This window comes from Polypterus senegalus, chromosome 4, assembly GCF_016835505.1.
Source record: "Polypterus senegalus isolate Bchr_013 chromosome 4, ASM1683550v1, whole genome shotgun sequence".
Lineage (NCBI taxonomy): Eukaryota > Metazoa > Chordata > Cladistia > Polypteriformes > Polypteridae > Polypterus > Polypterus senegalus.
The window spans coordinates 148,689,675-148,707,917 of record NC_053157.1 but is presented as its reverse complement, the minus strand read 5'-3'; the positions used below and the strand labels follow the sequence as shown (position 1 = coordinate 148,707,917).

At 38.8% G+C, this 18,243-nt stretch overlaps 1 protein-coding gene across 1 annotated transcript in view; it reads right to left on the bottom strand.

The window, feature by feature from the left end:
* The window catches only part of jakmip1 (janus kinase and microtubule interacting protein 1), a 278,170-nt gene extending 264,315 nt beyond the window's left edge, over positions 1 to 13,855 (bottom strand). Inside the window, exon 1 of the mRNA XM_039751459.1 lies at positions 13,586 to 13,855. The gene's annotated coding sequence lies outside the window, so the exon portion shown is untranslated. The remainder of the gene's footprint in view (positions 1 to 13,585) is intronic.
* Positions 13,856 to 18,243: the final 4,388 nt, after the last annotated feature.

Sequence of the window (18,243 nt, the reverse complement as noted above, 5' to 3'; positions counted from 1 at the left end):
TAATAATACTCCATATTATTCACTGAATATAACTCAAATGTTACATATGGCCTACAAAGACCATTAGTCTTTTTAAAGACCCCCTTTTAATGCACTTATCATATATAGATTGCATCATCTATCTATCTATATATCTATATATCTATATATATATATATATATATATATATATAAAATTCACTAAGGAAAGACACCCATCGAAAGCACGCCGGAAGGGGAGTGGATTCACTAAGCCGCCGACAAGTAAGACACCTAAGGCGCGCAGGAAGGAGCCACGGCCACCAACTCCAAGACCATTGGATACAACGACAACTCGCAGAGCCACGCCCACCAACTCGGACGCGACGACACAGAAAAAACGGCGTCATTTATATTCGTCTGACGTAGAGGCCACATGCACCTCCAAGCAACGTTGACTGTCCATAGAGGCATGTTTCTCGCGGAGGTGAATCGCCATATGCAGCGTCTAAAATGGTTTGCGAGGGGTATCCCATGGGATTCTTAAAACAATCCTTTACAACTGAGTTTAAAACACAATGAAGTAAGCAGTCTTTAAAAATAGAGTTTTCGGTTACGACACACGACCACATGCACCATAGCAAACTGTTTTACACGCTACCTACAGCAATTCACGCTACTACCGTGGTCGGGTGTCTTGGTGGATTATATATAGAAAAGCAGCCAAAACCGCACAGACCAATAAAAAGGCAGTGTGAGTCACAGGTGCATGTGGACTGTGCAAAGACGACAACGACTCAAGTGACGAGTTGGAGGTGGGCACATGAGCAGGCAGGGCGCGATGGCGGTCCGCCAGTTTTCAGTCACGGACGATTGTGTGTTGGTTCGTTCCGTGCATTTTTACAATGTTGCTTTTTTTGCTGATTTATTACCTGTTTTTCAAATGTAAATTTTCTCCCTGTGCTTAAAAATCATTAAAAAAACGGCCTGATTATGCGGCGTACGGTATGCCGCGGGTTGGCTAGTTATATAATAATGTGTCTCTAGTATCAACTTGCATTTATCTGTGTAGCACAGCACACTGCAGTCACTAACCTGTACTTAGAATGTAAATTGCCCAGCTAAAAAACTGAAAATATGGCAACATGCCACACACTCCAATAAAGAATGTCAGTGTTATAGGATTATGAAAACCTTATGAATGAGATGGCAACTCAGGTTTACATGACGCTGCTGCTAATCCCCCCACTTTTTAAAGCTGCAGGTGTCAGGGCTGGCCACCCTTCTGCAGCTTACCTGACTGCCATCACCACCCTATACAATGTGTTTGTCTTTTCTGCTGACCTGTTGTTGGTGGATAGAAAACGCACTTAAAATTTCCACTCATGTTAAATATGATTATTATCTGTTCCTGACCAACTCCAGATGTGGTTTCTGTGATCCAATACCAGCACATTTTAATGTGTTCAAGTGCCTTCTTTCTGATTGTGACTGTTAATGCAGATAAACAGATACACTATGTTCTTACTATAAATCCTCACATTGGTGCAGACTGCTGCTCTCACTCACTCAACTTTATGCACTGATATAATTTTTCCACACAATACTGATTTCAGTCCTGAGACTGCTGATAGTTTTCCTAACTCACTGCAAGGTCCAAGAAAGAAAAGAAGGAGGAATGCAGTTTCACAAGACATGCAACGCAGAATATATAATTGGGATGAAAGGAAGTGCCAATGTGTCTTGTTTGTAAAGAACATTTGGCGGTTGTTGTTTTGTGTTGATATGTTCTGGTCTACATTGAGTGTACAAAGTGGTATTTTTGGCCCTCAATAAAACTGAGTTTGCCTCTCCACTGTACAGGAAAATCTGAAAGAAAACAAAACTAATTTATCTAATGCTGGTGTTCCTATTGATTTATTGTATGCATGTTTATGATATATGTATTCTTAAAGTTAACTAACCTGAAACTGCATCTTCTTCACTCCTGTACCATTCAGATATGTCCCATATGTCCTTTCATTGCATTTGTCAATGTTTGTCATTACTCTGGCTTGAAAAACCCAACAAACAACACAATTTTTTTGTTTTGCCTATTGAGTTTCACTTGTCAAGGATACAGTTTTATCAGTCCTGTTAACGAAGCATCTCCACAATTATGTCCTTTCATTAACACATTACTTGCTTCATTGAAGAGATATGCCTCATGCTTCAATTATGAGCTGAGCCACTCGAATGTCTGCCCAATATGGGAGATTTGAAACATTAAAGTTTATTTGAAATGAACATAGGTAACAACTTATTCCTTCATCACTGGAGACTAAACCAAAAGGTACTGAGATTTGACACTTCACACTCGATTTTTACTTCCTGTAACTACAGCAGGCAATGCTTCAGTGAAGTTTCCATAGGACACTGTAGCTTTCTTCCCATATTGCAAAGGCATGCAGGTTAGATAACTTAATGGCCCTACATGAGCAATTGTGGATGTGTGTGAGCATTATGTCCAAATTACAACTGGTCCCTGCCTCATGTGCAGTGCAAGCAGGATATACACTTCCTCTCCACAAACCTGAACTGGATAAATTGGTTAAAAAGATACATGAATGGCTGGATAGGCATCTGTAAACATGTCCATTATATTCAGGGATAAATGCAACTTTCTTTTTGCTATCATTTCCAGTACCCTCATTCAATCCCAAAAGTTAAAACAACTGCAACCCACAGTTGATTGGTCACAGAACTCAAAGAACCAGGAAATTTTCTCTCTGAACTAACTGCCTAAAACTGCAATTACAAAAGCTTTTTTTGCCTTGAAGGAGCAGCAGAATTTTCCCACTGTGCCAATACTGTGTTTGATGTTTCTTCAATTTTTCTTAATTATAAAGTAATACTTTGGTGGCATAGTAGACTTTCGATTTCACAGCTGCATAGTTCTGTTTTATTCACTAGCTTCTCACTATCTAATCATAATACATTTATATAGCACCTTTACCATGCTCACTTTGTGGAGGCTGCACATTCCCCCTCAATTTCAGTGACTGACATTGGGTACATCTGAGAAAATACAACTTGCAATAGACTGAAGAATTTTCAATGCCTTGTACCCATTGTCTCCTAGACTCCTCACAACTTTAGGTTAAGCAAAATCAACAAAATAATGAATATATGCATAATCAGAAATTTTACCAACACAGAGATAATTTGTAACATATATATTTAAGAAAGAAAGTGACTTGAAAGATAACATTTTTGAAATCAAGAATGCTTGGAGGAATTCCAAATGCCAATTTCCAAACCAAGGAAAAGTACTTTAATAATTAAAATAGTTATCCCTGCCTTAACAAAGACTGAATGTTCATATAAACGTGTCTTTGCAAATCAGCAGTCAATGTCAATAGTTAGATCAGTTTGTGAAAACAGTCCTTTGAAAATTTCTCAATGAAAAGGTTTGCCTTGAAAAGACTAACTACAGATATAAACCCATGCATATGGAGTCGCTTTGCCCTTCTTAGCTATCCCCTAATAATAAACAGAATATACTGTATGTACTAATGAAATTTGGGAACCTTGTTTTCCTTGTTCTCATTTTTTGTGGTGAAATCTAAGCCAGAAATCATGCCATATACTGTATGTTTAATTGTATTTTTCATTATCATAAAATGCAGTTAATCCCCAATGTCCATTTCATTATGCTACCAGATAGTGCTGTTGGCATTTTTTTCTCAAGCCTGTTAGTAAAACACATTTTAATATACATAAAAATACAACTTCACAGTTGATAGCTAATTGCATTTCATAATTAAAATAGCACAAAATGTCACAGTGTAAAAAAAAATACATGCATACACAAAGGGTCTGGTACGTTAGCTGTGTTATATCCAACATTACTACCAGCCAGGGAGCAATGAAGCATTTGTAGATTTCGACCTTCATGATCTCATAACAAGCACAAATGCCATACAGTTACAGTACAAGGACCGCAATAGACGGTTTACTGCATCTGATTAGCATACATGGTGACTTTTTCTCAGACTCGTGCACATTTTGAATGTCTTTTCTTTTACTTCAAATGAAGAAGCACTCAATATCAACCATATTGTGTATATTACCATAATACATATCTCACTGATACGCTTATTTAATTTCTACATGCAAGTTTCAATATATGGTAAGTAAAAGCAGTCACTATCTTGACATTCACCTACAGTGAATGCCTAATCTATCTTTCTTATAAAGCCCCGAGGGCCACAATACACACATGTTCATATCCTTTTTTGCCAATCACAGTTCAGGATAACCGAGCAGTAGGAGCACATTGTTGAAATTTTGGATGAAAGGCAGGGACCAGCCCAAAAAAAGGGCAATAGTTCCTTACAGGGCTGAAACTCACACCCATGTTCACTTACACTGACTGCATTTATACTATTTAGTTAATATAACACAAGCTGCAGGAAAATAAAAGAGGACAACATATACAATAAAAACCTTACATTCTGTAAATGAACAGATTGTATCTTTTTACGCGTGTACATTCAAGTAAATTCAAGTAAATGCAACAAAAATCGGTGAAGGTTGCCCCTTCTTTCTGCCAAAGGTCTTTAACTATTTTGGAAGTGAGACTTTTATACCCAAACATCTAATATTTTAATGAAACAATTATAACAAGTACAATTTTTGATTTAAATGGTTACTGTAGTCCAAACAGACTTCAAAAAAGCTTAGTGTACCACTTGAAGCAGATGTGCTACAAATGCCACTCTTTCTAGTGTGCAGTGCCTCAAAATTAAAGGAAAAATGTGAACATGTTGTTGGCAGATGTGCATGCAAGACTGCAATTGTTTTCTCTCTAACTTGGTTTCCTTTTCTTCCATCTGAATTCACTTATGTACTTTTTTTTCTAAAAAATTGCTACTCTAACCTTACCTCCTAGAAGCATACTTCACAGACACAACATGCAAACGGGCCTTTCATGACTACCACTCTGCTGAAATGGCTCCACTGTTCCACTTGTCTGAATTTCAAGAATGGTGGATTTAAGCAACTTATTCCTGCACTTCCCAGTGGAGTCTAAGTTGATGGTGCTAACAAGGCAATGACAAAATATAATGTGTTCTATTAAAAATAGGGATGAGTACAGGTTTACAATTTAAAAAAAATAATCATATTATTTACAAAGATTGACCAATGATTTACCATTAAAAGCGTATTATTCTGTAGTTCACAAAGTTTAGTCTACTCTGTTAAAGGTGCTACAAAGATTTAAGGAAATTAGCAATACATCATGCATGACCAGGGCAGCGCTGTATCAGAACAGACCCATTGTCTTTATCAAGCTTTTTTTATATGTACTGTATAAATGTATTAGGGTTTTTTTTTTGTTTTTTTAATTTGGAAGTTCTTTAGCAATCCATTAACCATACAGGATGGTTGAAAACATGATGCTTGTCTTATGTAATAAAGTACACAGAACATATCAGTGTATCCCTCCAATTGTATTGTTCCAGTACCCGTCTCATCAGTTCTAATTAACCAGAGTCCACTTTCAACATCTTGCATTACCATTGGGGAGTTAAAAGAGGCTAATATACCGGCCCAGAATCAACAAGACACAAGTTCATCTTGCCTAATATCTGAAAAAACAGACTTCTTCCTCTGAGCAAGATTGCAGTCAATTATTCCCTATCTTTTTATCAGGAAAGCTACTACCAATTAATCAAAAACACCCACACTTAAAACACTTTTGGCCAATTTCTTATGCAGTGTTTCCTTACTCTTTCCCGAATGCCTCTAATCTTTGGCGTACAACACTTGATGCTAAAGGGGAGGGAACAATGTCTCATGTTAGACCAACAACTATTTTTGTTTGCAAAATAAAAGGCTAAAACCTACATTAACATGTCCAAAAGAACAAAAATGTAATGAATGAGGAGAGAAAAGGTTTGTGGGCAAAAACCAAAAACAGTCCTCTGAAAAACAGGCCTAAATTTGTTACCAAAAGAGCAAAGTAACCAAAAACAAAAACATGAGCAACAAAAACTGTCAAAAAAAGAAGTTGGTTTGAGTTTTGAAAATCCTGATATTAGCCTTTGTCTCTAACTATAAAGAATTATGAGAGTTTGTATTTTTTTTTTTTGGTCACACCAAAGCTAGAACAGAGAGAGCGGAGTGACGCTATCTTAAACAGCATGAATATTGCGACATCATACATCACGATGCGAATCAGATGATACCACCTGTGCAGACATAAAATGAAACAAAATGGTGATGCTCATTAAAAATATTAAAATTAAATGAAAGCTTATAAATATGTCAAAAAAGTATGCCACAAATATTGCTAAATCCCACCATTTCAAGATACCAGAGGTAAAGCTTCTGTTTTGTAATGCTGTAAATACTGGAACCAAACAACAGCTGGCTCAACAAATACAAATCGATTTTATAGAAAGAAGATCAAATTGGTTGTTTCACATTTATGTTTCATCCTTTCTCCGTTGACTTTTGAAAGCTAACCAAGTCCACAAGCTACAAATTCTGCATGCAGCATCTTCACATTTATATGAGTAAGCCTTTGTAACATTTGTGAACCCCTTGCCAGAAGTGCCCACTGACAATTTCCGTACAAGAATAACCCTTTCCTTTTTTTTACTTATCTTGTCCAAACAGCATTAGACTCTGCAGATCATGACAAACTGCCTTAGAGATAGCTAGGCAGTTCTCGTACAGAAAGTAATTAATCTCACCCACATAACTTTTTAACTATTTTGAATTGAGGATGTTTCCTTTATGTATTTGTACTTCGCATGCTGGAAATGTATTATTTTTTATTTAAATTGATATTACTGCCTTGCAACTCAAATACCTTGGGTTCAAAACCTGACCTGGTAATAGTATATGTGGGCTTTCTCCAGGTACTCTAGTTTCCTCCGACATCCCAAAATCATGCCTGCTAGGTTTGACTTAGAGCTTCTGTAATTATGAATGCAAGTGAGCAGGCCCTGCGTAAGACTGAAGTCCCATCTACAGTATGGCCGCTTTGGCACTTGCACTTGACACTGCTGGGAGGTCATCCTGTACTGAAATAAGCAAGCTCAGTAAATGAAAGAATAGATATTGTTTTACATTTAGCATTACACAACAGAGTACAGAAACTTAAACTTTCGTGTAAAGTACTTTTGTAAAATATTTAGACAGATAGACCTTATTATAACAAAACTTATAACTCTGTTATTTGTACTAATAAAAGGCAAACCCTCACTGACTGACTAACTGACTGACTGACTCATCACTAATTCTCCAACTTCCCGTGTAGGTATAAGGCTGAAATTTGGCAGGCTCATTCCTTACAGCTTACATACAAAAGTTAGGCAGGTTTTATTTCGATATTCTATGTGTGACGGTCATAACTGGAACCTACTTATGTACATACATACGGCCATAGCCTGCAGCTCGGTCGCTGTGTGAGCTGGAGTTACGTCCCTCATCGTCACGCCTCCCACGTAGTTGAGTGCCTGCCCATATAAGGCTGTCCGTTGGCAGCAATCCATTAGACACGCTGCAGTGAAATATTCGCGGGTGAAGGACTGTGCTTATGCAAACGAAGATGACATAGTCAAGGATAGACTAGTGTTTGGCACAAACTCAGCGAAAGTGCGAGAGAACTTTTAAGTGCCGGGTCTGACCTAATATTAAATAAAGCCGTGGACATCGCAACATCGCACAAGATAGCACAAGCACAGCTGAGAACCTTCGATGCATGTACTCCGAGCGGCTCACGTGAACTGACTTTGCAGGACTGGGAAAGGTAAACCCGTGCATGCAGTGTGTGATGTCTCAGATAAAGAGGAAGACGAGCTGTTTATTGATGCAGTAAGAAAGGAACGACCCTCTGAATCTGAACAAGCCTTTGTAGACATATCAATAGGAAAGCAAGGTGTAAAGCTTAAGTTTAAATTAAGTTCATAGACACACTGACACTAAATATTCACAGGCAAATACACAACTTAATACCGGGAATGCCTGTTAAACATCTTAGATTCACGAGTACCAATTTGGGTAGTGAACATTTCAATGAATGAAACCTGTTATCTTTACAAACACGGAATATAACTTAAACACAACACATCCTCCAAATACGAACCTGATTGAAAGAAATAATGATAATTAAATCTTTGATGACAGCAACACTCATAACAGTCACAAAACAATTACATTGACAATCATGTTACGTCATTTTTAAAATGTTTCCTTTTCTTTTTCGTAACTTCTTTAACACACTACTTCTCCGCTGCGAAGTGCAGGTATGTTGCTAGTTATCTATATGCAAGATTATGCCACAGATGTAAGATATCTCCCCCAAATGATGACCTCTTTTCTGATGTGACATTATACAGTAGTACCTTGTATGCAATGCCTCCCACTAGATGTAGTTGACAGAAGGACTATTAAAAATGCTTAAACAATACTATCTTTATAAAAAATACTTAACAAAAGCCAGACACACCTTTGAAATTAGGTGGTGACAACACATTACTGTTGATGTTCACTTCTCTACAGAATTAAAAAAAGCACCTTAACCTGGAAGAAAAATTAATGTGGCTATTCTTTGGTAGTGATAGTAAAAACCGATCTTATTCCCTTCTGCTGTATATTAAACATCACTGCTGTTGCTAGCTTATAAACAGCCTTGAAATGCCCTTGGCAAGAAAAGAATAAACATGCATAAAATAAATGATCAACTGACTGATGTATCCTAATAGTACCACCGCTGTATATGGCAGTAAATGGATTTATAAGATCAGGAAGTCCGTCATTGTGACTGTGAGCAAAGGAAATCAGCCACTAACTGACCTTATCAACTGAAGTGCACACAATTCACTCACAGACGCCTGGATTAGATATGCATGTCACTATGAATGCTGCAAGGACCAGAATATGCTTACTGTGTCAAAACCCAGGCCCACTTACGAATCTCCTTATCAGCTTTAGATGAGTATGCCCCTCCCTGCCTGCCTGGCACACAGCTGCTTGAATTCGGGTTGCATAATCCTGTTATGTTATGACATAACTCCACACTTTGTAGCATGTATCAAGTCACTGTGGAAAAACACTTTAACTGTGAAAAACTGCAAGACAGAATATTTTTTACAGTTTACAAAAATGTACACTTCAACTACAGAAAATTTAAATTTAGTCTGATGCTCAGGTTCAAGGCCTCCATATTCATATTCTTTCAAAAGGAACAGAGGTTTTCATAAATTTTCAACTCTCTTTATTTACCAGCTAGAAAGAGAACTCACATCTCCATGAAATGAAGCCTCCAGGTAATCTTCGTTTATAATGTTGACCGTATTTAGGAAAGAAGAAAAGCAAATGTATATTCTATTCTAGAGTATACCCAAAAATCAAAATACAACTGTCATGTTGCTCATAAATTTGTAACACACATTCATAAAAAATATGATTCTACAAAATACTGTAATTTATGCTCACAAACTATATTATGTGCAAGTTAATCTGAGGATTTGAGTTTATACATCAATAAATTTTACAACCTGCATTCACTACTCTGTACAAAGTCTAAAGTCCGGAAAACAAATTCATAAATGCAATTAAAAGATATGCAAAGTCTGGCTAAATACATTTATACATTCTAGTCATTTGTCCTGACTGATAACACAATGGTTAAGGCCTTAACATTTAAATTCTTCTAAAGTCAGGCAGTTCACTCCTGGACACCTATGGTGCCCCACTCTCAAACATGACCACTAAGACACTGCCTGTTAGCCTCTCTCTGTCCTTACACATCAGCCAATCTAAACAGCTGACTGTAGGTTTTTTACACATACTCTACAATAAACTGAAAACTTCACTCAGATTAGATTAGACAGAAATGTGTCTGTCCCCAGGGGGAAATTTGACTTTTTACAGAAGTTCTTTAAATAAATAAACAAAAATCGATAAATTAATATATCACAAAAAAGTCACAGTGACAGTGAGGCATTATACAGGCAAAGTACTGTTGATAGAAAGGAGCCCCAGTAGCGTTTCTTCACACACTTCTGCTGAGTAATTTGTTGGGTGAAAGTACTGAATGTTACATGTCAGAGAGAGGATGTGCAGGATTGTTCAAGAGTGGGTGCCATAACTGAGCCTGCCTGCTTAATTAGCTTATTGATTCAGTGGGCCTCTCTCGAAATAATGTTACTGGCCCAGCACACCACAGCCTCGTAAATCGCACTGATCATAACAGAGTTTTAGAAAATGTGAAGAATGACATTAATCACATTAAAGGAGTGCAAACTAATATGAAAAAAACAGCCTGCTCAGCCCTCTCTTATACACTCACAGGCCACTTTATTAGGTACACCTTGCTAGTACTGGGTTGGACCCCCTTTTGCCTTCAGAACTGCCAAGATTCTTCACAACATAGATTTAGCAAGGTGCCAGAAACATTCCTCAGAGATTTTGGTCTATATTGACATGGCAGCATCACGCAGTTGCTGCAAATTTGTTGGCTGCAATTCCCTGATGCGAACCTCCTGTTCCACGATATCCCAAAGGTGCTCTATTGGACTAAGATATAGTGACTGTGGAAGCCATTTGAGTACAGTGAACTCACTGTCATGTTCAAGAAACCAGTCTGAGATGATCTGTGCTTTGTGACGTGGCACATTATCCAGCTAGAAGTAGACATCAGAAGATGGGCACATTGCGGTCATAAATGGATGGACATGGTCAGCAACAATACTCAAGTAGGCTGTGGAATTCAATTGTACTCATTTGGTACAAAGGGGCCCAAAGTGTGCCAAGAAAATACCCCCACACCATTATACCATCACCATCAGCCATGAACCATTGATACCAGGCAGAATGGATCCATGCTTTCATGTTGTTGATGCCAAATTCTGACCCTTCCATCTGAATGTTGCAGCAGAAATCAAGACTCATCAGACCAAATAACAAAATAATAATAATTATTTGCATTTATATAGCTCTTTTCTCACTACTCAAAGAGCTCAGCAATTCAAGGTTAAGGTTCTTTCTCAAGGGCCCAACAGAGCAGAGTCCCTTTTGGCAATTACGGGATTCGAAAAGGCAACCTTCCGATTGCCAGTGTAGATCCCTAGTCTCAGATTTTTCCAGTTTTCTGTTGTCCAATTTTGGCGAGTCCGTGCATATTGTAGCCTCAGTTGCCTGTGCTTAGCTAACAGAAGTGGCACCCAGAGTGGTCTCCTGTTGCTATAGCCCATCTGCTTCAAGGTTCAAAACGAGATGCTCTTCTGCATACCTCAGTTGTAACAAGTGATTAGTTGAGTTACTGTTGCCTTATTATCAGCTCGAAACATTCTGGCCATTCTCCTCCAACTCTGTCATCAACAAGGCATTTTTGCCAAAGCAACTGCCGTTCAATGGATATTTCCCCTTTTCTAAACCATTCTCTGTAAACCCTAGAGATGGTTGTGTGAGAAAATCCCAGTAGATTAGCAGTTTCTGAAATATAGACCTCTGATACCAACAACCATGCCATGTTCAAAGTCACTTAAATTACTTTTCTTCCTCATTCTGATGCTCAATTTGAACTTCAGCAGGCAGTCTTGATGATGTCTACATGGCTAAATGCACAAAGTTGCTGCCATTAATTAGCTGATAAAATATTTGAGTTAACAAGCACCTGAACAGGGGTACCTAATAAAGTGGCCGGTAAGTGTATATGTAAATAAAAGTATGTATAGACTGAATTGCTTTAAACCACTCAACAAGCATGAGCCTTCTGTGAAAGGTACTATTTACTGACAAAACTGTAACTGAATGATTTAAAATATAGGTCAACAACTATTTCTTAATGCGTTCAAATGTCTAAAGCATTCATTTGTAAATTACAAACCTTAAGGTTCAAAGCTCATCATTGCGTCCTGCTGGTACACAGAGTAATGTTAACTATGCTATCCTTGCTTCAACTTTCCAAAGAAGTACTTTTCAATCAAAAAAAAAATACACTGGACTTGTAAATAGTTATACAGTGTCACAGAAACAAGAAATTGCCCTGGGGTGTGGGTGTGCTTAGATCTTATGGAGGTGTATGTACTTTCTGTGCTTGTCAAATATTATGCTACTACTCTTACTAAGCTGCTTCTTGTTTAAGTCAACTAACAACCTTTATTGTTAATGCACCAGTGGATCAGCCCAAAAACTGGAACAATTTCTACAGTGGCTTAAAATAATTGCTAGTATAGTCCTGCTGTAAAGTGCAGATGGTGCTCCCATAATATAAAATTAACTTTAGAATATTACATTTTAAAATCTGTAGTGTTACTACATTAATATCTGGGCTCTAAAGTGTCGACCTTCATTTAATTAATTTAAATAATAAAATTGCAATGTGCATATATTTAAACACTGCATATTCCATGTAACATACTGCCGCGTTAATAAATTAATCCAATAAGTGGGTATCTTGGGCCTTGTCTCACAGTGTGAACTGTTGAGAATTACTAGAACATTACACTTAAATGTGTTTTAGTTGTCAGCGCTAAATAACCGCTGCATACACTGACTGAATAGGCTTGAGCCGTTTGGGGTGGTGACCGAACCAGCAATACTCGGGTTAACAGTCCAGCGCTGAGGCACTGGGCCACCACACTGCCTGCGTCCTTCCTACTATACTGATCATCGATTGGCTTTTCCGCTCATCTCGAAACTGGATTCCCATTCCAATGAATCGGACTCCTCCCGCTCCATCACTTTTATGATATCTCTGACTCAGCTCAGTTATAAGGACATTTCGGTTAACCCTCAAATGTGCAAAAGCCACTTGGTCTCTACTTGAGCCGCAGGATTACTATTATGCCAACTTAAACGATGTGACCGCTTTAAAAGGAGGAAAAGACAACAATCAATCAACGTGCTCTGCAAGTGACGGGCTACACTTAGCTTCCTAATTGTTGCAATAAAAAGACATCTCGAGAGTGTCCGCCGGGTGATCATAGCGGTGGAACTGTGCAAATAAAAAAGCGCTTTTTTACCGTCCAACCCCACCCACCTTTTCTCTAGCTCTGCACCACAGACCACATGGCACCAGATCCGCGAATATCTGACAAAATAAATAAATGAATGAAGGTTAGGCGGCCCCAGTAGCACTGCTCGTTATCCCAGCCGCCAGGACACGTGAAAGCGACCGCAGATAAGGCAGAGCCCCCCGCTCGAGAGCTGTCACGCACGAGGGTTAAAGTTAGTCTACATGCTCAACCCTGTTACAAATCATTCTTCCGTTACATTTTCAAAAAAAAAAAAAACACTGAGCTCTAAATGAGGAAGAACCCAATGGTGTGCACCTGCACGCAAAGAAGCGTGAAAGGCGACGGCGAAAAATCAACATCTCTCCAGATTAAAGCAAAGGGCGCCTGGTGCAGTTCACTCCCGGCGGGCCACCTGTCCATCGAGAGCTGAACTGCACTAGACAGCTGAAAAAAGGTGGAAGTGCTTCAGCCACGAGAGCAGCAGCGATCCAGCTTAGCGTACTAACGTGTAGACCCTTCGAGAACAAGCGTCACATGCAAAAAACAAGCAGATGTCGCCCCCACGGAACACAGCTGAACCCGCGTCGGCGCCCACCCTGCCTACTTACTAAACTGGAAGCTCGGCGTGCTCTTCATCGAATGCATTTACATGTTATCACCGTAAGACTCTCCTAGACGAGAGGACATCGCTGTGTGAACAGGGTGCAGCAGGGGACCTCTGTGAGTCTTCCCTTCCTTAAGATGCTCCGCGTGCTCTCAGCACATCCGCCCTGCCCGCCTCCTCGCGCGCACCGGACTGACTTCGCAGCCCGTGTGAAGTGAAACGCCTGAAAGATGCGAGCGAGCGAACGCTTCTCCGCAAACCGGCACTCTTGACTGCACCTCCGCCCACACGCGCTTTTGCTCGTTCTCCACGTCAGTGTGGACCGTAAAAGTGCCTGCCTACTTAACCGAACGACTCTTAAAGACCCAGAGCAAGGACATAAAAGAGTCGATCATCAAGCAAAGCCGGGTCTCTCACGGGACTCGAACCCACCGCCACGACCTCTGCGTCCTACACCACGCGGCTCAACTGCGCCGCCTATCCGATCACTCGGCGGTGGCATCACTCAACAAGTGAACGAATGTAATTCATTATGAAATTGAAAAGAAATTACAACTCTACGAAAAGGTAGCTTTGAAACATGTACAGTATTTGGAATTTAAACTTAACAGCGGCACCATTCTAATGTAACTTCAACAGCCGCATGTCAAACAAATCCCTAATACCACTAACCGACGCCCAGCCCGGCTAGTATTCGTGCATTGTGCCCCTTGCTTGCTGGGATAGACTCCAGCACCCTGCGACCCTGCCCTGGATATGCGGGTTAGGAAAATAGATGAGTGGGCATTGCTGCCATATTACTGTATGAATGTCTGTGATGCCTGGCAGAACCATCAATGCCTGCTTAATGTCCTTTGTTTCTGTTTTTATTTAAATCCAGTTAATGTCTTTGTTTTCCTAGTGACGAATTAGCAATCCAACCACCCATCTTTCTTCTTGATGATCCCTGGATAAGACCCGGCTCTTCAGTTTCCTGAATAAAAGTAAGATGTTTTAGTTAATGTCTAGAATTTGAAACATTCACTCAAGCTTGTGATGATTTCAGTGGTCTTATACTGCACTACAATTTACATCTATCCATTTTATAACTTGGCTGTCTAACTCAGGGTCACAGAAAACTTATGTATACCACACCAGCTTCAAGTATATGATAGGTGCCAATCCTGGATGAGACACCAGTACATTGCAAAACACAACCTTTGAAATGGTACTCCTATTTGTAATATGTCAAGTGTACATTTTGCTGTACAATTTCACTTGCAGTTAAACATAGATTGCCTGTCTGTGACCCTCTATACCAGGGGTGCCCACAGTTTTTTGGCTTGCGTGCTACTTTTAAAATGACCAGGTCGAAATGATCTACCTACATTAAAAATTTTACATTTTTTACTTTATACGTAAAATATATGTTGTCGTACCTTGCATAACTGAATAATCTTTATGGCACAATAACAATTCAATACATTTATGGTCACTACAGTATTTGGATTTAATAATCGTCATGTGGGAAAAGGCTGACTCGCATAAATAAGTAGCGCCGAATAATGCAGCCAAGGAGCTTTTGAATTCAGCCGAGTGAAAAATGACGGCTGTCCGATTAACTGCGATTTTAATTCCCTCTCCTTTTTCTTTCTCAGATCTCTTTTTGGAAGGACGTCAGTTTTATTAGTTTTTATGAACAGTTCGAAAATGCCTTTCCACATTTTCCTTCTTTGGAATAGCAATGATAGATTGACAGATCAGACAAACGCAACTTCGATTGTGACAAAAAAAATCCTGTTCCAATTCCACATCCAGCCCATACCCTCCCCAAACAATTTTTTTTAATTCCTTCTTTAGTCGATATAAATTGGAAGGCTAACTAGATCACAGCCGGAGTTTTGCAGTAGCTTGAGCGTTTGATCGTGTATGCGGGATGACCAGCAGTGCAGGATTTACATATAAGCTACACAAGCTATAGCTTAGGGCCCCCGCCTTCTTGGGGGCCCCCAAAACAAATTGTCCGAGTGAGCAATTGTCATATATACTTATAAAGGGCCCCATGTCTCAAATAGCTTAGGGCCTTATCAAGTCTAAATCCGGCACTGATGACCAGTGTGTTAGAAGAAGAGATCTCAGACTGGCAGCCCTGTATGTCAATGAAGTGGCAAATGCCATAGGGAGGATATATGATAGACTAACATTAAAAAATTTTTTTTTGAATGCAACGCGATCTACCTGTACTACCTTTGCGATCTACCGGTCGATCACGATCAACGCATAGGGCACCCCTGCTCTACACAAATAAGAATGTTTGATAATTACAGTGAACTGACAAGCCATTTCATTTACAGTGTCATGTAGGCAAACTTAAGGAGACAGACACCTTCAAGACTCTTGTAAGGTAAGCCATTCCACCTGACGTTGAGAAGAGGTGCTGTTGCTGTCCACCTCTCATTTTTTATTTGCACTACCAAGGGGCAAGCCCAAGATTTCAGACTTCACCTCCCTTCCAGATCTGCCCTCAACAGAGATGGAGCTCCAGCCCAGGAACTCCCTTACAGCACATTTGAGCCACAGTTGAGACAGTCATCCTTTTCAATTTACCTTATTCCAAGCTTCATTAAAACAGGGTTTTATCAGGGTGGTACCCCAAAACTTCACATGCCCTCTGTCTATCTTCATACTAGGTAGTGCCATGAACTTGAAGGTAAAGGCTATGCTGCTAATTTATTGAAAAAAAGAAAAAAAAAAAAAAACTATTGCCAGAGCTGGAAAAAGATAACAAACTGGTACGGTTTTTATTTTTTGGTAGAGTAAGAGTGTCATATTCAGATGCCCAGTCCACATCTTAAAGGCATATAATAAAAAGGTCAGAAAGCCTGCTCTGAAGATTTAAGATATTTAGTATTCTCTGCACATAAAACAAGTTAGTTGAGAATGGTGGTGGTAAATGGATGTTATACTGTGTATTAAGAAATCAATAGTTCCCTGCTAAATGAATAAGGTTTATTCTAATTTTAAAAGATACCGTATATTTTGTTCCTCTTGTAAAATAAAACAGGTTATGATGCATCCAATTAGTAAATTAGAAACTAAGAGACTGAGATAAAACTGAGAGAGATAACAGAAAACTGTTTCATTATTAACTTGGCCACATTGTCAGATCTAAAAGGATGGACTGTCAGGGATTATTAAAGATTATATTGTGAGTTATGCTAGACTAGTCTTAAATTAAAAAGGCCCAAGCACCCCAAAAGATGAATTATTTTATTGTTCCCTTCTTTTACAAGCAGGTTTGTGTGTGGCTTTAACCTGATCTGATGATGGACGTCTGCTTGTGGTGACTAAACTAACCACATAAATGAAGCAATGATAAGTGGTAAATCATCTTCAGTATTTGAAAAGTTTTCAGCTTATGTTACATTCATCATATGGTGGAGCTGGGATGTTGTAAGTTGCAATTGCATCATTTGTGACCTCCACGTGTTCATGCTACCCAAATGGGAAAGTAAACATGAATGCTGCCGTGAAGCTGGTGTTTCAACATCCAACACTAGTCTGTTGTCCAGATTGAAGTAGAAACATATAAGCAAGAAAAGTGCAAAAAGTATTTGTCAGGTCTAAAGCATATTTTTATGCTCTTCACTACAATAAATAGTACTATTTCTGCTTAGAAATTGCAGTTAAAAAACTGCATGAAACAACCATTACGCCTTGTGTGCAAACATTAGAATGTATCAAGCTAACATCAATTAGTCTGTTATTGTTCATTCTGCTAATGTTACAGTTTAACCTCTCAATATTCAGTATTATGGATTGAGGTTATTTATAAATTTCTAATAAACACATGGAACCTTTAAAGTGTTACTGTACTTACTGATAGCAGTGTAGGTTGCCATTTTGGATTGGCATCATCTGAAATCAGACAAACTCAAACTTGGGTGACCAGGAGCGAGTTTGTGAGTAGGATTCTGAGTTCAGGGCATGTTTTCTTTCCATTTTCCAAGTTGGAGTTTGAAAATTACAAGTTATAGGTGAATGCAGCAATTGTTTTAACATTAGTGACTAGTTTGATGATATCTCTTCCATATTGTTAAGTGCATGTGTCCACCAAACCTGATGCGACCATTACGCTAGGTATTTTTTAAAAACAAGGCTATATTCCCGACAGTGTTCTGTGTTTTATAAAATAATTCTCATTTTAAGCATTTTTAGTTTCTGTTTCAGGTTTGAAAAAACATCCACAGGCCAGTGCAACATGAATGGAGTAGTTGGATATTTCCCGATTGGGGAAAAAAAAACTATTTGGCAATCCAACAGAGTAACAAATCCAACACTATTAGAGGGAAACTTATCAAAATTGATTCAGCGTCTTTTATTTTTTCATCAACTCTTGCTAAGGTAATAAGGACAACAGATACAATATTAAACATTTAATCTATGATTATTTTAAAACTCATATCTTTATCCCTTTTTAAAAATTCCATCCATTAGCAAAAGTGCTTACAAGCAAAGCTGAAGCTTTTTTATGAATCAGGACAGGCACACTAACAATTCTAGTAATTTTAGATGGACTTGGCTTGAAGTCAAGACACTTCTCATCTCTGAGATGCTGCCTGAACCTGAAAAAAGATCTTAACCTGCCTGTAAGAAACACTATATACAGTATGTAGGCAGTTA